Genomic DNA, 24,330 nt, shown 5'->3' on the forward strand with positions numbered 1-24,330 from the left:
TCTACTAGACCCTGTCTCTGTTTATATTACACTGGACCCTGTTTCTGTTTATATTAAACTAGACCCTGTCTCTGCTTATTTTACACTAGACCCTGTCTCTGTTTATATTCTTCCAGACACTATCGCTGTTTATATTACACTAGACTCTGTCTCTGTTTATATTACACTAGACCCTGTCTCTGTTTATATTGTACTAGACGCTGTCTCTGTTTATATTAAACTAGACCCTGCCTCTGTTTACATTACACTAGACCCTCTTCCAGTTCATATTATACTGGACCCTGTCCCTGTTTATATTAAACTAGATCCTGTCTCTGTTTATTTTACACTGGACCCTGTCTCTCTTCATATTACATTAGACCCTGTGTCCTTTTATATTAAACACGACCCTGTCTCTGTTTATATTACACTAGACCCTGTCTCTGTCTATATTCTTCTTAACACTATCCCTGTTTATATTGGACTCGACCCTGTCTCTGTTTATATTGAACTAGACCCTGTCTCTGTTTTTATTGCACTAGACCCTGTCTCTGTTTATATTACACCAGACACTGCCTCTGTTTATATTCGTTCTGACACTATCCCTGTTTATATTACACTAGACCCTGTCTCTGTTTGTATTACACTAGACCCTGTCCCTGTTTATATTACACTAGACCCTGTCTTTGTTTATATTCTTCCAGACACTATCCCTGTTTATTTTGGACTCGACCCTGTCTCTGTTTATATTAAACTAGACCCTGTCTCTGTTTATATTACACTAGACCATGTTTCTGTTTATATTCTTTCTGACACTATCCCTGTTTATATTACACTATACCCTGTCTCTGTTTGTATTACACTAGACCCTGTCTCTGTTTATATTACACTAGACCATGTCTCTGTTTATAATACACCAGACACTGCCTCTGTTTATATTCTTTCTGACACTATCCCTGTTTATATTACACTGGGCCCTGTCTCTGTTTGTATTACACTAGACCCTGTCACTGTTTATATTACACTAGACCCTGTCTCTGTTTTTATTCTTCCAGACATTATCCCTGTTTATATTACACTAGACCCTGTCTCTGTTTATAATACACTAGACCCTGTCTCTGTTTATATTAAAATAGACCCTGTCTCTGTTTATATTACACTAGACCATGTCTCTGTTTATATTCTTTCTGACACTATCCCTGTTTTTATTACACTAGACCCTGTCTCTGTTTGTATTACACTAGACCCTGTCTCTGTTTATATTACACTAGACCATGTCTCTGTTTATATTACACCAGACACTATCTTTGTTTATATTCTTTCTGACACTATCTCTGTTTATATTACACTAGACCCTGTCTTCCCTGTCTTTTTTTGTATTACACTAGACCTTGTCTCTGTTTATATGCCAGTAGACACTGTCTCAGTTTATATCACACGAGACCCTGTCTCTTTTTATAATACGCCAGGCATTGTCACTGTTTATATTATCCTCGACACTGTCTCTCTTTGTATTACCCAGATCATCTTTCCTTTTCAAATATATATTGATTTCCCTATTTGAAAGTTATAATTACATTTGCTGCCATCACCCTTTCAGACACTGCATTCCAGGTTATTACTACTCGCTGCATAAAAAATCTCCTTATCTCCCGTCTGGATTTATTTTTTCATTCATCTTAATCTTTGTGTTCTGGTTACCGATAGACCTACCGATAGAATCCCCACCTTACTATTAACTCAATGAAACCCCTTCACAATTTTGAAAACATCTGTTAATTCTCCCCTAAGCATACCCTGCTATAATAAGAATAAACCCATCCTCTCTCGTCTCCACAAAACTGAACTCCCTCATGCCTTCCACCAATCTCCTCTGCATCCTCGACAAGAGCCCGACAATCTTCTTAAAATGTGGATTGAAAAAAATGCAATCTTTATTTGTCCTTCAGATTATTTCTAAGGATACATGCTCCCTTCAAATTTGACTGACTGAGAAGCATTAATTATATTGTTTTACTTGTTTTGACAAAACGGACGGTGACTGAAATGCTCAGCAACATCTGTCTCCACATGACTCATGTATCAATATGATCTCTGTCGCCACCTGCTGATAAACGACATCTACTGCAAGCTCCAGAGCTTACTTTAAACATGATTCATAACACCCACTACAATAACTTGCTTGAACGTTTAACCAGAGGATTTTTTTTAGAACAAACCACAAGAGGTGCAGATGATCAGGAAGTATCAAGGGCGGAATTAGCAAAATTATTATTGCAAATTCACCTTCAGCTCATCATACAGAGCCGTCAGATTAGATAAACATCCATAATGAATAAAAACCTCACAGGAAAAATGGTCCAACCGTGGCTAACAAAGGAAGTTAAAGATAGTAATAGATGAAATTAACAGCCATGGAATGTTGACAAAAAGAGTAATAAGCCCAAAAATTGGGAAGATTTTGGAATTCTGCAAAAGATGCACATGCAACTGATAATATGGGAGAAATATAAAATTAAATAAGCTATCAATAATCTACAAACAGATTGTTCGAGCTTCTACACGTGTATAGAAAGATGACTTAAATTAGCGTACTTTACAATACAAAGGTAGGTGGGACAGTAAACAGTGAGGATGTAGTAAGGAGGCTGCAAAGGGATATTGACAGGTTAAGTGAGTGGGCATGAACATGGCAGATTGAGTATAATGTGGAGAAGTGTGAAGTTACGCACTTTGGTAGGACAAATAGAGACGCATAATAATTTTTGAATGCTGAGAAACTGGGTAATATTGTTATTCAGAAAGACCTGGATGGCCTTGTACACGAATCACAGAAAGCTAACATGGAGCCAAAGTGAGCAATTAGGAAAGCAAATGGTAAGCAACATTTTATTGCAAAGGGATTAGAGTATTAGAAAAAAGAAGTCTTCATGCACTTATATGGGGCTCTGCTGAGACTACACCTGGTGTATCGTGCACAGTTTTCTTCTCCTTATCTAAGGAAGGATACACTTGCCTTGGAGGGAGTGCATCTAAGGTTCATCAGACTGATCTGATTCCTGGGACGGCGGCGGGGGCGTGAGGCTGTTCTATCAGGAGAGATTGAGTATCTAATGTCCATATTTCCTTGGAAATCACAACATAAGAACATAGGAATTGGGAGCAGGAGTAGGCCATATGGTTCAGCGAGCCTGTTCCGTCATTCAACGGGATCATGGCTGCTCTTCTACCTCAACTCCCCTTCCCTGCACTATCCATATATCTGAATGGAAACATATGCAGGGCTTCAGGGAAATGGCGGGGGATTGGTCAATTATACAAAGTACGACAAGTGTGGTCTAACCAAGTTTAGCATAACTATTGCACTTTTCAATTCTATCCCTCTAGAAATAAACCCGAGTGTAAGTGTTCTTCTTTTTATAGCTTATTAACCTGCGTCGCTACCTTTAGTGATGTGCGTAATTGCATTCTCAGAGACCTGTGTTCCTCCATCCCGCATAGGTTCTTATTTTAAACGTGATGAGTGACCTCCTTATTTGTCTTACCAAACTGTAATAACTCATACTTGTCTGTGCTGAAATGAATTAGTCAATTCATGTATTATTTTAATTAGTTGCAGTGTTCCACAGTATTTACACGCCGACCCGCCCGCCCCAAGTGCATTGGTAAAATTTGGAAATTGTGTGTTTGACTCCAAAATCTAAATTGTTAATATAAGTTGTGAACAATAGTGGACCCATCACTGATCTTTGTGGGATCCCTCTTTCTATATATTAGTTTATCTGTTTATCTATCTATCTATCTATCTATCTATCTATCTATCTATCTATCTATCTATCTATCTATCTATCTATCTATCTATCTATCTATCTATCTATCTATCTATCTATCTATCTATCTATCTATCTATCTATCTATCTATCTTTCTATCTATCTATCTATCTATCTATCTATCTATCTATCTATCTATCTATATATCTATCTATCTATCTATCTATCTATCTATCTATCTATCTATCTATTACAGAGTTATGTGCGGTACTGATACTCCAGCTGACTGCTGCTACTGACATGGTGTCTGAGACTTTGGATATATTTCCTTTCCTGCAATATGTGAACAGTTACACACATTTACACAACGAAAAAATTTAACTTAACACCAGTTCTGTTATTGGGTAGATGTGTATATAAATAGGTCTTTTGACAATGTGAATGTTTTGAAGTTGGCTTCCAGGCATGCGGTCAGTAGTGAGAAAACTGACCTTTGATGGAGTGCACAGAACCCCAGATGCTTTCTGAAAATGACACTGGTGTTCGATGCTCGCTGACGGCAGTCGGTTTGGTTACTGCCAAATATTGTGCGGGTCAGATTAGCGTGAACAAGAATGAGAGAAAGATGGTATTTAACTATTTAAATATTACATTATTCAGTCGAACTTTTAAAATAAGAAACATTTTACATAGTATAACATCTCAAGAATGATTTTACGTAAATTGCATGCTCACAATATTACAAAACAGGATCGGAAAATAATGAATTGATCCACACGGTACCTAATGAAAACTATTTCCAAATAAAGACCATTCTAAATCTTTCAGTCGATTTATTCAGTACAGCATGAAATGCTGGAGAGAGGTTTAATGTCCTCACCCCACACTGTAATGAGATGAGTGGGATTCGGAAATTAACTAAAACAGGTTGAATTGCCTTGAATTATTCTCACAGAGAAGTGCCAGCTGCACTTCTTTAATATTCTCACAGAATTTTGCGCCTGGTCTAAACTAATGTCTCCATTATTCGTGATTAGTAGCCGCGCAGTGTGTCGTGTAATTTGAAATGATTTGGATCCCTGAACAAGCCCTGTCATAGCCCGGCTACCAGTGGGTGGTGAAAGGCCCCAGATTGTGATCTGTTTCTGCTGGAGATGAAGCATTTATTCCTGTGATATTCTGCAACATATCACTATGTCCTGATACACCGTGTTCCTGTTACCCGTGTCTGTTACACATTCGGTCGCTATTAAAGTTAGCTGCAAGGCTTTGGATGTCGAGGTTTGCTGATCACATTATCGATTCTGATTCACCAGCTTCTCTCATAAAACGCTGGTCTGAAGCGGGCGGGCCCCACTTTCTTATGTGTCTTCGTCAACTCACTCCTTAATCATCAGACAAGCGGACTTATTTTACAGCTAAATTTACAAACGGCTGTCTTAGAGTCACAGACTCAGGGGCAGTTAGTGAAATGCAGTGAGAGACAATTTTATAATGTGAGGAATATGATCTCATCTCCAGAACAAAAGTGTAGCTTCAGCCAAGTACACTGTAAATAGAATCACATTACCCATCTACCGCACTCGGTTACATAGAGTGATATCAATTCAGATTATAGGGGATACTTTATTGGTACAGTTGCATGGATAGATAGCGGGAGATGTAAAAGCACAAACTGGCAGTGTCTTTAGATCCTGATTAGGTAATTCATTCTCAAAGATTTACATCCCCTGTGAAAGAGTGAGGAATAAACGGATTTAATTTACAGTCCAGATGTGAGTCCATTCTGTTGGTGATGTGGAAGGAGTGACGTGGATCCAGAAACCGCTTCTATCAGGGAATCAATGGGTGGCGCCTTTCACCTCGCCCCCATCACCCGGGTATTTAGCTGCCGGCCACTGGGAGCGCAATACAACAGTCTGGGAGTGGGTTTGCTCAGTGAGTTCTTGCCGGAACCAGTCACCACACATTGCCATGAGGATGAGGTCGGCGATTGCTTTCGTTCTGTTGCTGGCTTTACTTTCCCGTGTGTAGATTTTATTGTCCAATTCTCTCATTGTTACTGTCTCAGTGAAAGTCTCTCTCTGGAATTTTACAGAGTCAGGAATCATTTCTCGAGGATTGATCCTCGGGGTATTTTGATTATTTTTACAGGTGTCCAGTCGGATGTGGTGTTGACTCAGCCCGAGGCAAAGACCAGGATTTCCTGAGGCTTCCTGAGACTGACCTGTAAACCAGCGGGTTCGATCTTAGCGGATATGGCATGAACTGGGTCCGCCAGGTTCCCGCACAGGAGCTGGAGTGGCTGGTTTACTATTACACTCCATCGAACAAGAATAACGTCCCAGGGATTGAGAGCCGATTTACTGTATCCAAAGACACTTCAAACAACATCTTCACGTTGGACATGAAGAACATGAGGAGCGAAGACACCGCCATCTATTACTGTGCAAGGAAGGACTACGGGAGTGGGTCACGGTGAAATACAGAGCGAGCTCTCCATACAAAAACCCCAGACAGGGAGTTTGCTCAAACCTGCGACCATTACCACGCCAGGAGCGTCGAAGGAACTGAGGCTTAAATAAAAATAATTAGAAATAAGTTATATATATATATATATTTAAATGTGTAACAGTTTTCTTCTTTATTACTATTGATTGCCATGTTGAACATGCACAGATGCTTCAGAAGTATTCCAATCATTTTTGTAAATATAATGAACGGTAAAAAATGAAATATCTCGCTGATTCACTCTTACGAGAGTCGGAATCGTGTTTTTAGAGCTGTGTGGAATTTAATCTCTGTATTTTACAGTTAACAGTCCGCCGGAGTATTTGACACAACGTTTCTCACTGTGTTACGCAATGGGCTACTGGGGACAAGGGACCATGGTGACGGTGACTGCAGGTAAGGAGCATTCACTGATTCAGTAACACTTGTATTTGTGTCTTTATTTTATATTTTTGTTTATTTTAATAATTACTTTGTTCACTGAAACTTGGGTTCGGTGGATTTTGTTTTGAGATTTTTTGCAATGTTCAATGTGATTCTGCTGCAAAGTGATTATAGAATTCAACTGTTTCTCCACAGAAAATGTTGTTGATGTGATTTGGTATTTATTTGCTGACGAGACTGTGTGTCTAGGTTACTTTAAATACTTAATGATTATTACACTGTTTGACGTTTCTGCAATGTTTAATCTTGGTGACCCATGATTGCTGCAGTTTTTCTGATCGAATGCAAACATTGTGTTTGAATGTGTTTAAAAGAACATTGTAGGCACAAAGCAGAAAGCTTAGTGATCAGTAAATACCCTTAAGGAATTTTAAGTTTTTTCATGAAAATTACATTGTCATCTCCTGACCGAATGTTCCCGAATGATCAGATTCAATACGTGAGCTGTAATTAAGAACTGAAAAATTAACATATTTCCAGCTGGAACACATTTAAATTAACATTATTATAACGTAGTAATATCACCAATTATTATTTAAATATGCTATACTATCAAAATTAATGTATTTAACATGATCCATCGAATCACAATTCTCTGTCAGTATTTTATATTTCTGTTGAATTCAATCATTAGTTATTTCAGTGTGAGTCGGGTTCGGTGATTGTGTAATGAGATTTTTTTGCAATGATATATTTGATTCTGCTGAAAGGGTTTATAGAATTACGGATCTGCTCCATGAAAGGTTCTGTCGAGGGATTCCGCCCCTCAGCGATGTGATTTAGTGTTGATCTTCTGAGGAGAGTTCGTGCCTGTGTTACTCAGAATACTTAGAATTTGTGAAGCTGTTTGGCGTTTCTACCATGTTTAATATCGGTGACAGCGGGTAGCAGCAGGTTTCTGATCGAATCCAAACACGATATGTATTTTGAAACTGTTTGAAAACAGTAGGTAGGCAAAGAACAGGACGGGTTTAGACATCAGAAATCATTGAAAGGTATTTTAAAATCACAATTATTGAAGTGATAATTATATATTCAACTATTAATCTATGTTGACGATGCTGGTATTTTAATATGTGAAATGTAACTAGTTGCCATCTACATAATTAACTTATTCAGGTTGTAGTTGAATTAAATTACTATTAACCAACCGATTATAATGCAATAATATCTCCGAATGTTATTAAAATATGCTATAAGTCCAATGTTCATTTACTTAATATTATTCACCTTCAAAAATCCTGCTCTACACTGGGCACCATTAAGGGAAGCAGAAACTTTTAGAGGCTGGATACAGTTGTTAATTATGCCTGCAATTATTTCATTAACAACATACTGATTCCACCGCTGTGTTCAGTTTGAGTCGGGAGTTCAATTACTTGCTACCTCCTGTTTACACAGATGAATGACTGAGTGCAATTAATTATAACTTGAAGCCGTGTTGCAAATTGCATTTTGTCAATTTAATATATCTGCCGGGGTGTGACATTCTCACTGTGTAGCCGAAATTTGTTATTGAATCAATATTGTGTGTTGTTTGATAAAATTATCACTAAGTTAATCTCGAACACTTTGCAAGAACAAAAGCTGAGAGAGAGGCATCGCTGGCAGTCAAAGAATTGTTCATGTAATTATATTGAAATTCAAGGCAGGTTCCGACTGCGTATGGCTGGAGAAAGCAAATAATCCATTGAAATTCAAGCAGATTAATTTACTTACAAAAGGTTCATCTGATTTCGAATTTGATACAAAGTCCTATCTCCCAAAACGCTGCTGTATGCGGAATAGAACGGTAGACAAAGCACAAATCATATCTGAGTGCTATGTTTAATTCTTATTAATATTAAATTGATGAACAAAGTCTCTCCTCCATTTGCTCATTCAGTTTCAGTGCCCCAGATGGTCTGAATGAATTGTTATCCTCTAGTTTTACACTGACCATTCTGGAAACTATTTTCAAGAAGTAGCAGAATATATTTAATCATTAACTTACGGGCATTTTGTGAATAACTGGAGTGTTCACCCATGAACTCATTGAATGGCCTACTCCTGCAACTATTTTCTATGTTTCTATGAACTTTAAAAGATTGTCTGTCTTATTAAGTAGCGGAGGCTCTGCTACTGACTGCAAAATGCAAGGATATATTTTAATTAATAAAAACTTTTTTGGGGATTAAGGTTGAGGAGAATATTTCAGCTCGAGATTCCAGCATTAGTAAACAAGCGGTTTACAGCCCATCGGAGTTGTGACCCCGGCTGGACAGAGAACTATTTAAATTAGTCCACACCCAAATCCATCATGTGAAATATTCTCTGCGAATAGACGCAGATTATGCGATATTATAAACATGCAGAGTTTAAAAAGGTGTCGGTCGAGAGCGGGACAATAGTAGAAATGCGTGATTATTGTCAATTATTCAAATTTGATTCCATTTAAGTAAAAATAAAGTATATTTATGAGTAGTTATGTATTAATATGCTGCTTAATATTGTAATATTGATTAATTGTTATGGTAAGTTAAGTAAACCATAATATATCACAAGTTATCAGGCAGAAAAGGTTTTAAAATTATTAATAATTACTTGTATTTGTATGGCTGAAATTCAAGCACATTAATTTAATTTCAAAAGTTCCAGGTAGGTATGCTTCTGAGGAGGAAGGGCCAGACTGGCACTCAGATTATTTTCAATATTCAGCTAACATGAACATTAAATTAGAATGTAACATAAGTGCTAATTCATTAAAACGTAAGCGAGCCCTTACAATTGTTTTGCATACTGGTCAGTATTACAATTATTGCAACATTTCAAGGGTTGGAGATAATGTTTAATTCATTCATAAATTAATTTAGAAAACAATGCATTGATAACTCGGCTGTGCTGAGTTCGACAAGGTGTCGCTGCAGATTTTAGTGAATTAATTTCCTGTTTTGCCGCGATGATATTACAGGTTATATTTACTGATGAAAACATATAAAATCAGTGGGTGATTAGGTATCACTGTATATGTCTCCTGGATTGCGACATTCTTACTCTGTCACCGAGTCCCGTGTGACGGGCAGACAATTCCCGTGGAATGTGAATTATTTCCAGATACTTGCTTTCAGGGAAGTTAATCTTTGCACGGTTTACAAGATAGTTGACAGAGATGGGGAAATGGCTGGATGTTGAAGAGTCTCTCAAATTAATATCACATTAATTTCAAAGAATCTGCAGCGTTGAGGTGGTTGGAAATTGACAAGAAATAAACTAGAAATCAAACAACTTCATTGAAATTAAAAGATTGAACTGGTCTCTCTCTGCCTGGAGCACCCTTGTTACACCGTTTGTGTCTGTTCTGTTTATGTGCGCCTGCTCACTGTGTGAGAATCAGGAGTCCTCCTGACGGGTTGTAAACCTTCGGGGTTGTGATCCTGTATTGCGGGGAGTGTCACTTAATTCAGTTATTTAAGAAACTGGTATATGTGAGAAACGTGAAAGATTGACTTTAAGGTTGAGGAGTCGCCGTAGAAATGAGATCAGTAACCCAGATTGTGACAGTCAGAAGGAGCAGTTCCGAAACACTACGGTGAGACAGTCGAAGGAGCTTTAATCAGTTTCTAACCCGGTTGTACCTGCCCTGACAGTGTTTGATAGGAAGCTTTACTCTGCAACTAACCCGTGCGTTATCTTATCTGGCAGTGCTTGATGGGACATTGCAGAGATAGCTTTAATCAGTATTTAACCTTTTCTTTACAAGGACGTGGAACTTAATTGCGTCCTTCAATATAGAATGATCTTCTATTTAATCAGAGCTTTGGAGGGGTGGTGCGCTTTAATGGGAGAGTGTATTGGAAGCTTTTCTTTGTACTCGTCATAATTGTGCTTAATTAATCGGTCAATTTGATAACACATTTTATGGGGAGACATTTCGTAGCACATCTCTGCAGTACTTGAGCTGGGAATGTTTGACGGGATAGTATAGATAACATATTACTCTGTGTGCAACACTTGCTATACCTGTCCTGACCACACGGCAGCATAGCGGGAGCTTTGCTCTCTTATCCGTGCTGTATCTGACCTGAGAGTGCTTGGTCAGGCAGTGTTCTAGTCATCGTTATCTGCGACTAACAGATAGCAGATAAACTGCTCGTGCCAGATATATACAATAATTCGTCCCATTGCCCAGATTAAAAAGCGCACATTCTTTGATGTTTATATTCTTTCTGAAAAAATGCCCAATTTTTAATGAGTTATTAATGTTTGAACATTTTGAGCATCAGATTACTAATGAACATGATTGGCCTGATCCTCAGCTCACTTTCAGAACAAACAGTTTGAGGAAGTGAATAACGCTCCAGAAAGCAGCGCCTGTTCTGATCTGATGGGAGGTTACAAGTTATTTCCACAATTAAAATAGAGAATATCGAGACTCCCACTTCAAATAACCGTCATGGGGACCTCATGTTTAGAAACATTATGTTGTCCAATTCTTCCTGAGAAGGTTAAAGGCAGGGACAAACTGTGACGAGATGCAGCTAATAGCCTGGGTCACAACACAAGGCACACAGTCACTGGGCTGCAATTCTGTGAATCATTTAAAGAGAGAGAGTCAACCTGCAATACGTCATCATTCGCAATGAATTTAAGCCTTTCTAACAGCATGCGATTGACTAATTTGCGTCAGATTCATAAGATCCCTTTATTTTAAATATCCTCTTTCATTATAACGAACAATAAAAATAGATCTGGTAGAGGTATCGAAAATATGAAGTGTTTCCTTCCATGAAATCTAGAAGAACTATTCCCACTGACTCGTGTAGACTGATAGCATCTCACAGCATTGGAAGAGGCCATTCAGGCATTGTGCCTGTGCCGGCTCTGAAAGAGCTGTCCAATTTAGTCCAACTCCCCAGAGTTAACATTATAAACGTGCAAATGAGTCCTCCTGACGTACAGGAGATACTGCCTGGAGCATTCCTGAAATTACCAACCCTCTGTGTGAAAAAAATCACCTGAATTTTACCTTCTGATCTTTTCACAATTATTTTAAAACTGCGACATTTGGTTACCCACCTATTTTCCAGCGGAACAATTTCTCCCGAGTTAGTATATCAAAACCTGACATAATGTTGAATATCTCTCTTAGGTCTCCTCTTAACCTCTGCTCTAAGGAGAATATCCCAGCTTCTCCAATCTTTCGACATAACTGAAGACCCCATCCCTGGCATCATCCAGCTAAAAGCCTTCCCTTTACACTCCCCAAGGGCTTGACATCCTTCCTACATTGTGGTTACAAAATTGTACGCAATAGTCCAGCTGAAGCCTAACACGTGATCTGTAAGTTTAGCATAACCACCTTGATTTTGTAGTGAATGCCCCATTTACAAAGTCAAGTATCCCATACGCTTTCCTAACAGCCTTACCAGTTTGCCCTGCCATCTTCAAAGATTTGTGAATATGTACATCCAGATCTCTCTATTCGTGCATCCCCTCAAAATAATACTATTTAGATTATACTGCCTCTCCAACTTCCACCCAATCTGCATCGCTTCTCAATGATTCGCATTTAATTGTAATTGCCATGTCCCAGCCTATTTCACTGGTCCATCTGTCTCCTCATGGAGTCTGCTGCTATCATGCTCACTATTCTCTACGTTGCCAGGTTTTGCATTATTTTTGAACTTCGAAATTGTATTCCCTGTAACCAAGTCCATGTCATTGTTATACAACAAGAACAACAATGGGAATTGAAACGGGCCATTTAAGGAGTAACTTCAAATTAATCGGATTTTGGAATGGTATTTTATTCGGATTATTAATTGAGTGGCAGGAAGCAGGCTACTCAAGAGACATGCATATAATAGGATGGAATAGAGCTCAGATCACAGTGCGCTGAAGGACATCGCTCTCCCTCAAATGCTGAGAAAATAAGGAATAAATTCGACTCAATCGCGGTTCATTTACAACTTGCATCTTAGAAACTAGACTATGGAAATGCTACCTGTTGAATTATGTGGTAGGCAAGTTTGGAGGGTTTTTTGCTAACGTCCGAAGCAGGAATTCCGATGTTACTTTGAAGTGCAGTCACTGTTGTTTTGTACTGATAAACCGCAGGCAACGTGCACAGAGCAAATTTCCCCAAACTGCAATTAAATAAAGGACAAGAAATGGTGCTGATTGAGAAATAAATGCAGGCCGAAATAACAGGAACATTTCTCTGTTTTGCTATTGTATGATCCAATGAAGGCGTCTTTATTGACGAGTTGTGCAAAGGTTCTTGTTGTGTAATGTGATAGAGCTCGGTGATAGAGAGGTGCGTTCCTGACCAGCGCATTGACAAGTGCTTACGATAGAACTGACAGAAGCTCAAATGCCTGTGTAGTCTTTGATGGAGAAATGGTGGAATTAGTTTATTCTGCAGTCAAATTTCGATTTGTTTATTTCTTTTATAAGCACGGATTACAGAGTCTAACTTGTTCAATGGGCCATTCCTTCCCAGTAACACGGTCTCCCCCCACCCTCTGCGCCCTGTTCGCCTCCTGTGAACAACCCAGCACCGATGGCTCCATCACGTAGGGCTGTTTGGTGATGGACTACTCCCCTGACATCATCAGACTTTTCTGGAAGGAAGATAAAGAGCCGATCACCACTGGATTGAAGATCTACCCGTCATTGATCAAAAAGAATTGAGCCTACACACTGAGCAGCCAGTTAACCATCACCGAGTCCGAGTTGGGGAGCAGCACAATTTGCTGCGAGGTTCGACGTGGTGGATCGGTGTGGAACATCACAATGTCAGGTTAATGATGTGAGATACAGGGCAAACTCTGATAAGGTGAGAAGTTATGTTCAACTTGTATAGAAACTTGGTTAGACAACAGTTAGAGTATTGTGCATAGTTCTGGTCTCCATATAATACTTAGAATACTGTGCACAGTTCTAGTTTCCTTATCACATTTAGAATATTGTTTACAATTCTGCTTTCCTTCTCATACTTAGAATACTGTGTGAACTTCTGGTCTCCATATCATACTTAGAATAGTATGCACAGCTCTGGTCTCCCTATCACACTTAGAATACTGTGCATGGTTCTGGTCCCCATATCGCACTTAGAATATTATGCACAGTTCTGGTCTGCATATTACACTGAGTATACTGTGCACAATCTTGCTCTCTTCAAATGCCAGGTTAGTGTGAATCTGACAGCAAAGAACTTGTTAAAATATAAGGACACTTTGCATTTCTTAATCATTTATTTTACAAGCAATGTCAATAAAATGCCTTCTCGTAAACGTCCTGAACGGATCATCGTTCCTCCAATTGTTCTCCTCTTGCTAAGCTCCACTGAACAAATCATCAGCAGCAGATATGCAAGCGCCATGTGTTCAATCATCGAATTAAGGCCAAAGTCACTGACCATGAATTGGCTGAAGAGTGAACAACTCCTGGATTCGGGCTTCACCACCTCTCCCGCCTTTGAGATGAACAGAAACGTTTTGACGGCCAGTCGGCTGACACTCCCCGACAGGGAATGGTTCACCGGCTCGGTCTACACCTGCCAGGTCACTCATGAATGGGGCACACAAAGCCGTAACTTCAGCAGATCTCAGGGTAAGAGGCACAATCCAGGGAGGTTCCAGACCATTCTGAGCGTTGATCTCAGTCAGGACTTTGATTGAAATTAGTAGAAAGCAGAGGAATATTCCTAATTTCCAATCATGCAGTTTGTGTATTCTTGCGATACAATGTTGCCTTTATACAGCGCCTTCAGCGACCACAGACTGAACCAAAGCGCTTGCCAGGCAATGAATTAAGTTGTGAAATGTGGTCACAGTTGTAATGTATAAAGTGCAGCAGTCATTTAGTGCACAGCAAGCTCCCACAAACAGCAGTGTGATAACGACTATTTTTTTTGTTTAGTGTTATTTCTTGAGGTATTAATATTCCCAGGACACCAGGGAGAACTCCTCTGCTTTTCATTGAAATAATTCCAGGGGAACTTTTACCTCCACCTGAGAGGCTAGACGGATTCTTGGTTTAACACATGATCCGAAATACGGCACCTCCGACAATGCACCACGCCCCCAGTACTGCACTGAGAGACTCAGCTTACATACTGTGATCAAATAACTGGAGTGAGACTTCAACCCACGATCTTCTGGTTCAGGATTCCTCATTGCTCAGGGTTTATTATCCTCGCCAAAGAAGCTTTCCCCTTGCTCTGGTGTCAGGCAGTGAGTGAAGTGTCCTTAGTCTCAGGTATATCCTGAGTTGGCTGATCATATACGGAATGGCAATAGGAGTCTGGAATCCTTTAATGCTAACTGTCCAGGAACCCACTGCAAGAATGGGCATCTACCCTATTCAGAGTACTGAGCCCAATTCTGGGCTCCGCACCTGAGGAAGGATATACGTGGAGGTGCTAAACTGCAGGTTTACCCGAATTATACCGGGGCTAATAATGTAAAATGATCAGGTGGTGAGTATAGAACGTCAAGAGATGATACAATTGACGTGTTTAAGTTGATAAATGGAATTGTATCGATTAGTTATAGAAACATTTATTTAGTTTGATGTGAGAGTCCACAACAAGTAGCAGAACCTTAACATTAGAGTTAGGCCGTGCAGAGGTGATGTCAGAAAGGATTTTCTCACAGGAAGAATAGTGCAAGTCGGGATTTCCCTCCCCAAAAGCTGCTGACACTTGCTTTCAATTGAAAAGTTGAAAACTGAAATTGATAGATTTTTGTTCGGCAAGGTTATCATGGGTTACATAACCAAGGCGTGAAGATGGTGTTGAGTGTTGATCAGCCATGATCTAACTAGATGGCGGGACAGAATGGATGGGCTGAATGGCCTTCTCCTATTCCTATGTTACTATTAATGCCCTGAGGTCATAGTGCTTTCTGAATCTCTCTCACCAGACATGATAAATGTTCAGTAATTACAGATATTAACAAACTACCTCACATCATTACAAATGATGCCCCACCACAAAAGATTCCTTGCAACTCCATTCTCCGGAATTTGCACTTCTTCTCTGACGGGGGATGTGACTGGTTCGTGCACATTTTCATCGCAACAAAAATAGCAGCAAAAGACTAGAAACTTAACTTTGTTTCCTGTTGTCCCATAAATCCTGAAATTAATTTGACACTGGTTTTGAACAAGTATAATGCTAGTGTAGACCTCTTGAACTTGGGCTATTCGGGCTTCAGCTATTATAACCAGTGGAGATGCACTTGGGTGCAATAATCTATAGACGGGCGTAAAGGAGCAAAGGATTTCAGAAAGAGCGCTATTCAGTGCCTATCACAATTGCGTCCCAATGTATTCCCATTTTACGCCAGGTATTTGTTTCATAGCCCATTACAGGTGGCTCTGGCTCAAATACACAGGAAATATTACAGACCTCCCGGAATCGTTGCCAATTCATTGTCCTTCCATAACGACGGTGTTCAAGCAATAGCGAGAGGTTGATATCTCAAAAGTGAGAATTTCCCCTTGAAAGAGTTAAGGCTAATTATTGGTGTCCTGATTCTGAAGATGCGGCTTTTCCTGACTTTCATTCCTGTTTCGCAGTGGATGTCCCATGCAGCGATTAAAAATCACTCTTCGCCCACCGTAATTGGAACAGGTTTTACTGGAGGCAACGGTGACCTTAACGTTTGTCGTGTCTGACGCTCCTTATGGGCTCACCGTGACCTGGACCCGAAAAAACGAGACTTTGAAATCAGAGATTGCCGTCCAACCCAGAGAGGATCCCAACAGTGTGATCAGCAACTTAAACATCTCGACAAAAGACTGGCTGAGTGGGGATAAGTTCTACTGCGTGGTGAGCCATCAGGATATGCCGATTCCTCTCAGAGATTCCAGCCACAAGGAAAAGGGTGAGCGGGGAGATTGTTGCAATAAGTGAGAAACTGCGACAATTTCGATGCGTGTGCAAGGGCCAATTGATTATATAAAGTGTTTAATGGCTACTCTGATCATTCAGGTTGGTAATTCCACCAACTCAGCACTCTGGGACCTGAGATTATGTATTTTGGGGGAAACTGGATAAGTCCATGAGCGAGAAAGAAATAGAAGGGTATATTATTAGGTTTAGATGAAGTGGGCTCGGAGGAGGCTTGTGTGGATCACAACCACCGGCATAGACCAGTTGGCCAAATCTCCTCGTTCTGTGCATTAAATTCTATGTCATTTTCCAGTCCAACGCTTCAAGATTTCAGAGAGAAAGATCACGTTCCCTTTGATAAGGGATGGAAAACCAGAGAGGCAACAGAGGGGAAAAGGTAAAACGTTAAAATGCAATGCAGTGTCCATTTCTCTCACATCTAACCATCGGAAAATGGCTGAATTTAAATGAGGAAGGCGAGTTGTGGGCGTTGGTCTCACAGGCCACCAGTGAAAGCGGGAGGATTGGAAGCCGAGTGAGGAGGTCGCGGATCGCGGGCGATGGGTTAGGCAGGGACCCTGGATCCAGGAGGTCGGTGTAAGGGCAATTACCAGCTGGGCGCAGCAATCCCCGCCTTGCTGTAACTGCTGAGATTTACACAGTTTGTCAAGCCGGACCAGCGACAGTTAAACACCAAATGGTGGTTAAAATAGAGGATTCCAATCTCATTTAAATATATTACTCAAATATAATATTACAACTGGAAGTAGGCGTGTTGAGGTCGGGATTCTGATTTTTACCAATTTAACAACCTCCACGCCCACAACCCGCCCGCTGTATTGGGTTGAAATTCCCCCATTGTCTCTGGAACTATCCAGTTCATTGGCCTTTGTTGTAACTGTCCTACAGCGAAAGATCCGCGGGAACCGGCCATGTCTGTCCTCCTGCCCTCAGCAGAAGAAGTCTCTGCTCAGAGGTTGGTCAGCCTCACCTGCTTAGTGAGAGGTTTCTCCACCCGAGAGATCTTCGTCAAAAGGACCGTCAATGATAAACTGGTGGATTACGGCAACTACAAGAACACCGAGGTGATGGCGGAGAACGGCAGCAGCTCCTTCTTCATGTACAGCCTGCTATCCATTGCAGCCAAGGAATGGGCCAGCGGCGACTCTCACTCCTGTGTGGTGGGACATGAAGTGATCCCATTGATAATCACCAACAGAACCGTCAATAAATCCAGTGGTAAAGCATTTCCCTTGTTCTGATGGACAACGTCATAAGAACATAAGAACATAAGAATTAGGAACAGGAGAAGGCCATCTAGCCTCTCGATCCTGCTCCGCCATTCAACAAGATCAGGGCTGATCTGGGCTTGGACTCAGCTCCACTTACCCGCCCGCTCCCCATAACCCTTAATTCCCTTATTGGTTAAAAATCTATCTATCTGTGAATTGAATACATTCAATGAGCTATCCTCAATTCCTCCCCTTTGCAGAGAATTCCACAGATTCACAACTTTGTTGGAGAAGAAATTCCTTCTCAACTCAGTTTTAAATTGGCTCACTCGTATTTTGAGTCTCTGCCCCCTAGTTCTAGTCTCCCCGACCAGTGGAAACAACCCCACTGCCTCTATCTTGTGTATGCCTGTCATTGTTTGAAATGTTTCTATCGATCACCCCTCATCCTTCTGAACTCCAACGAGTAAAGACCCACTCTACTCAATCTATCATCATAAGGTAACCCCCTCATCTCCTGAATCAGCCTCGTGAATCAACTCTGTACCCCCTCCAAAGCTAGTATATCCTTCCTTAAGTAAGGTGGCCAAAACTGCACGCAGTACTCCAGGTGCGGCCTCACCAACACCCTATACAGTTGCAGAAGGACCTCCCTGCTTTTGTACTCCATCCCTCTGGCAATGAAGGCCAACATTCCATTCGCCTTCCTGATTACCTGCTGCACCTGCAAACTAACATCTTGGGATTCATGGACAAGGACCCCCAGATCCCTCTGCATCGCAGCATGTTATAATTTCTCCCCATTCAAATAATATTCCCTTTGCGTGTTTTTTTTCTTCAAGGTGGATGACCTCACACTTTCCGACATTGTATTCCATCTGGCAAGCCTTAGCCCATTCGCTTAACCTATCTAAATCTCTTTGCATCCTTTCTGTGTCCTCTGCACAACCCGCTTTCCCACTAATCTTTGTGTCATCTGCAAATTTTGTTACACTACACTCTGTCCCCTCTTCCAGGTCATCTATGTATATTGTAAACAGTTGTAGTCCCAGCATCGATCCCTGTGGCACACCACTAACCACCGATTTCCAACCCGAAAAGGACCCATTCATCGCGACTCTCTGTTTTCTGTTAGCCAGCCAATTTTCTATCCATGCTAATACATTTCCTCTGACTCCGTGTCCCTTTATCTTCTGCAGTAACTTTTTGTGTGGGACCTTATCGAATGCCTTTTGAAAATCTAAATACACCACATCCATCGGTTCACCTCTATCCACCATGCTCGTTAACTCCTCAAAGAATTCCAGTAAATTTGTTAAACATGATTACCCCTTCATGAATCCATGCTGCGTCTGCTTGATTGCACTATTCCAATCTAGATGTCCCGCTATTTCTTCCTTAATGATAGTTTCAAGCATTTTCCCCACTACAGATGTTAAACTAACCGGCCTATAGTTACCTGCCTTTTGTCTGCCCTCTTTTTTTACACAGAAGTGTTACATTAGCTTCTTTCCAATCCGCTGGTACCTCCCCAGAGTCCAGAGAGTTTTGGTGGATTATAACGAATGCATCTGCTATAACTTCCGCCATCGATTTTAATACCCTGGGATGCATTTCATCAGGACCTGGGGACTTGTCTACCTTGAGTCCCATTAGCCTGTCCAGCACTACCCCCCTAGTGATAGTGATTGTCTCAAGGTCCTCCCTTCCCACATTCCTTTGACCAGCAATTTCTGGCATGGTTTTTGTGTCTTCCACTGTGGAGACCGAAGCAAAATAATTGTTTAAGCTCTCAGCCATTTCCACATTTCCCATTATTAAAACTCCCTTCTCATCTTCTAAGGGACCAACATTTACTTTAGTCACTTTTTTCCGTTTTACATATCTGTAAAAGCTTTTACTATCCGTTTTCATGTTTTGCGCAAGTTTATCTTTGTAATCGATCTTTCCTTTCTTTATTGCTTTCTTCGACATTCTTGTCAATGAGAATGTCTCGATTGCATTTCAGTACTTGAATAAAAAACAATAAAGGGCTTTTCTTCCAATCGTGAGTTAAACACACAGCCTTTACAATTAATTATGTTTCCTATTTTGGCCAATGTGAGGGCTGTTTATCTGAAATAGGGTGTTTGCGGATCTCGTTCCCAAGGCTTGTACAGCCAGCGCTCCCAGCTCAGATACAGCATGAGTTAGAAACTGGGTGGAGTTCTCTCATTACAGGATTCCTGAAGGTAACTTCAGCTGAGAGGGAGTAAAGGGTAATTTTAACTCACTGTACCTCTCACACGCACCAGCGAGAGGAGAAAGGGAAACGTGTAATTCATGTAACCTCCACTGCCCCTCCCGCAGGGAGATGGGAAGTGAACCACTCTCTTTGAAATGCAGTAAGTTGCCATCGTACGTTCTAACCCATGCTCTAAAGATTTTAAACTTTCCATATGAGTATTATATTCTGAAATAGCTATTTATTCCACGTAATATTTTTAAATAGGGTTGGGGGTGCAAAAGTCCCTGTTAATTGTAAACTAACATGTTGAATTCTAATGGGCCATGTCTAAACTGGTGACTGAATCCTCTGCGGGTTTCTCACAGTTGTGTCCCTGATGTTGCTGAAGCCCATCGGTTGAATTGTTGCATTCGTTCGGCTGATGTCACATTGCGCCTCACACAGAACACATTTACACAGAGCGGAGGAGAATACATGTGAAAGTGAGTTTGTGTGTGTTCACATGTGAGTGTTTTGATGATTTTGTATAAGTTTGTGTTTTTGTGTAAGTGCACAATTACACATAAACACACATAGACTTACATATAAAGACATACTAACAACCTGACACGTAATATTATACATAACTAGAATATAATGAAAACCATCATTGTCAAATCCAGTTATTGGTACTCTCGGAAACTTTGAACAATAGCAATAATAAACGTCAATCGAAACGTACACTTGCACAACTGAAACTTATACACACTTACAAAAACATAGACACACATATCAATCCAGACACACACTAACACAAAACACACTTACACACATTTACACACATATCAACACATACATCAATCCACACACACATTAATACAAAACACACTTATACATACTTACACACATATAAACACACACATCTATCCACGCACACACTTGCACAAAGCAAACTTACACACACATAAACACACACATCAATCCACACACACACTTACACAAAACACACAAACAGACTTACACACAGATAAATATACACCTCAATCCACACACAGACTTGCACAAAACACATACACACTCGTACACAAACGCATCAATCCAAATACAGATATACACAAAACACACACACGCTTACATGCAAACACACTATTGCACTTATACACACGCATCAATCAAAACACACACTTACACGAAACATACACACACATACACACACAGACTTACATCTAAACATGAACAACATTGAGACATAACCATACACTTGCAGGAAAACACACACCTCAACACACTTACACAAACATGAACATGCATATAAATCCAAACACAAACTAACACAAAACATACACACACACTTACATGTAAACACAATGTTACACGAAAACTCAAACACACTTACACCTCAACATAAACAAACATTTCGACATAACCATACTTATACATGTCCACACATGAACAAAGCATCACGTTAAATTGAGTCATTATTATTTTATCCATTTTTGTAACTGCTGATAAAGCTTCATTTAGAAATAGAAAGATCAAGGCCAAAATTATTATTCAATAACATAAAGGTATACATTGCGTACCAGTTCTTGTCATATCTTTGTAAAGCCAAGCTCAGTAATGAATTCTGTGTGACCATGGTCTGTATAATTGTTCTCAGAGAAGTGATTCGTGCCACAGAGAGGGAGGGAGATAGAGATAACATAGAAAGTCAAAGGCAATAGATAATATGATCTATTGTAAGGCTACAACAGCTGTAAATTTTCACAGCTTTTGAATGGGAGAAAAATGGTATAAGGTAACAGCTCTTCTACTCAGAAGGCAGTGCAAATCAAGCGAACAGGAGATAAGGAGTCGGCACCACGGTCAGCTCGAGAGGACGTTATCGAGAATTAGGCTGCGACTATAATTTGTTTAGTGTTACTTTTTGTAACAGAATGTAATTTACTTGATAAAACACTGTTTTTACTCACTATACCTCTATTAAAAGCATTTGGTATGATCTGAACAAGAGTCTCCCAGTTTGAATTAAATATATACCCTGAAAATAGTTGAATTGCTATAGTTAGCAAAGCGGCAAAAAGCTGCTCATTGGATAAAAACTACATCTGGCGACCACGAAGGAACAAAACAAAGAGATATTGAACAAAATGCAATATACTCAATAATCAAGTTAATTGGGAACTCTTGTAATTTTTTCTGTCTATTTGAAAACAAGTTGTTGTGTATCACCAGCAGATGCAAGGCAGATCGTTTGATCACCGATCAAATCTTGTGTAAGGTTGATTTAAGTCAACTGCTAGTGACTGTTATCTTCATTAAGGAAGCTTGCTTAAAAATAATTAATTTTCAGATGCCGGAGGAGTGTCTCTTGGAAGAGTATCAGAAAAAGATAGAAAAAAGATGGGACGAAACGCAAGTGCAGACACAGTTGCTAGATTGCCTCGAGAAGAATCCGAATGCATCCCTTAAGGATGTGGTCACTTTTATTTATGAACACATTAAAGCTAAGAAATGGAATCTGGGTAAGACGATGCGTCTAGTCACCTGTGCAGCTTCGTACTTCCGAGGACGTCAATCAAAGGTCAAGAAAGAATTAGAGGATAAAATATCAGAACTGAAAAAAAAAATCGGCTAAGAATGAAGAATTGCAGAAAATAGATTCAGACATTAAACAGAAAATTGTGAATTTGCAGAGTCAATTTGCCTCAGCTACTGCAGTAATCCAACAGCAGAGTATCAATGCAATTCACGTCGGGGCTGCAGTGCAAACAATTCGGAAATCTTGAGGTGTAAAACGAAGATCTAAGCAGAGAGAATAAACGTCTCACTAAACAATGAGAGGACTCATGGGGAGCAATGATGGAGGATTTGCATCGACCCCTTCAATGGATAAATTGTAAGGTTGCAAATAGGAGCTCAGAATTATGATGAAGGTCTTGAACTTATAATTGCTATGTAGGTAACACTTGCTTATGTAGGTACAGCGCAAATGTATAACACATTGAACTGAATCCGTAACCTCTGTAATACTTAAACAGCCGGTCAGCAGTTTTTTTAAGTCCCTGAGGAAGAGATAAATAAGCAAGTACAGCCACTCTAACCGTCGGATAGACTGGGGTAGAGGGCAAAATGGAACAAAACAATGATGAGAGATGGACTGTTGCATTTACCACTCAGAGCCCGTCGGATAAGTGTCGACAAATCAATGTAACTTTGCTGATATCAATAGACCTATCGATGATATTGCAGGAGGATAGCTCCTCTCCAAAACCTGTATAAGTTATGCTTGAAAACTTTTCTTTTTCGGAGGTGCCACGACTGAACCTTCCCGTGCAATTGCTCGTAATAAAAGCCAGTTCATCGTGGGATTTCGTGTGTTAACTTCCGTGGTCGTTATATAGTGGGAGAAAGGTGAGGTGTCGATGAACTTTATCAGTTAGTCCACGTCAAAGAAGATACGCCTCCTTTTTAACCCCAACATTTGGCGTCATGAACCGAATGCAGACCTTCCGACCTGGATCACGTGACAGCTAAATGGTAGTGAGCATGTTTTTTACCACATGCAGCTGTAGCATTGACGGGGAAGGAGTTAATTTGTATAAATGATTAGAAGGGTTCAGCTGTCGGACAACTTATAACGAACCACAGATGGCTGAAAACCAAGGGTGGGATAGGTGTATGCCTGAAAAAGAAGGAATGCAACCGCGGGGGGAGTGGACCCCAGCGATCGTTATGGGAAATATAAGGCGTATGTCCTGAAGCGTGACGTGGTAATAACACTGTGAGGCTGGTATTGATCGTGTGCGGTGCAAACAAGAAGAAATACAACCTAAACCGTGGGCTTGGACCCCAGGATCCAAAATAAACTGGCCAGTGGGTTAAAATGCTCGCTGAGATACATGGAAAATTAATAAAAGAAAAGAAAAATGTTGGAAATCAAATTGAATTTACAAAGGACAGTTTGTTTTTATCAAAAGATAGAAATATGACCTTGAAAGCTGCAGAGAAACAAAGATGTTGAGGAAAATGGACTGGAGGAAGATCATCAAAATACAAAACCAAATTTGAAGAAATGAGATTTAAATTGGCTGTGAAAAAGATATTGGTTGAAATATAAAAATTTATGAGTTAAACCCGACAACGCTTTGTGCCGAGAAAGAGAAACCAAGATGTTTAACTATGGACTGGAGTAAGGTCATCAAAAAATGATTAAGTTCAGATTCAAAAGGGGGAAAAGGTCTAAGCTTTGTGAACTCAGCACAGAAAGAAAAAACTAGGAATTACAGGATTCTTAAAAAGATGGA

At 40.1% G+C, this 24,330-nt stretch overlaps 1 pseudogene; it reads left to right on the top strand.

Moving 5' to 3' along the window:
* The first annotated feature begins 5,730 nt into the window (after window positions 1-5,730).
* Window positions 5,731-22,661, top strand: LOC139253680 (Ig heavy chain C region-like; annotated as a pseudogene).
* Window positions 22,662-24,330: the final 1,669 nt, after the last annotated feature.

The sequence above is a fragment of the Pristiophorus japonicus genome, unplaced genomic scaffold (assembly GCF_044704955.1).
Source record: "Pristiophorus japonicus isolate sPriJap1 unplaced genomic scaffold, sPriJap1.hap1 HAP1_SCAFFOLD_503, whole genome shotgun sequence".
NCBI lineage: Eukaryota > Metazoa > Chordata > Chondrichthyes > Pristiophoridae > Pristiophorus > Pristiophorus japonicus.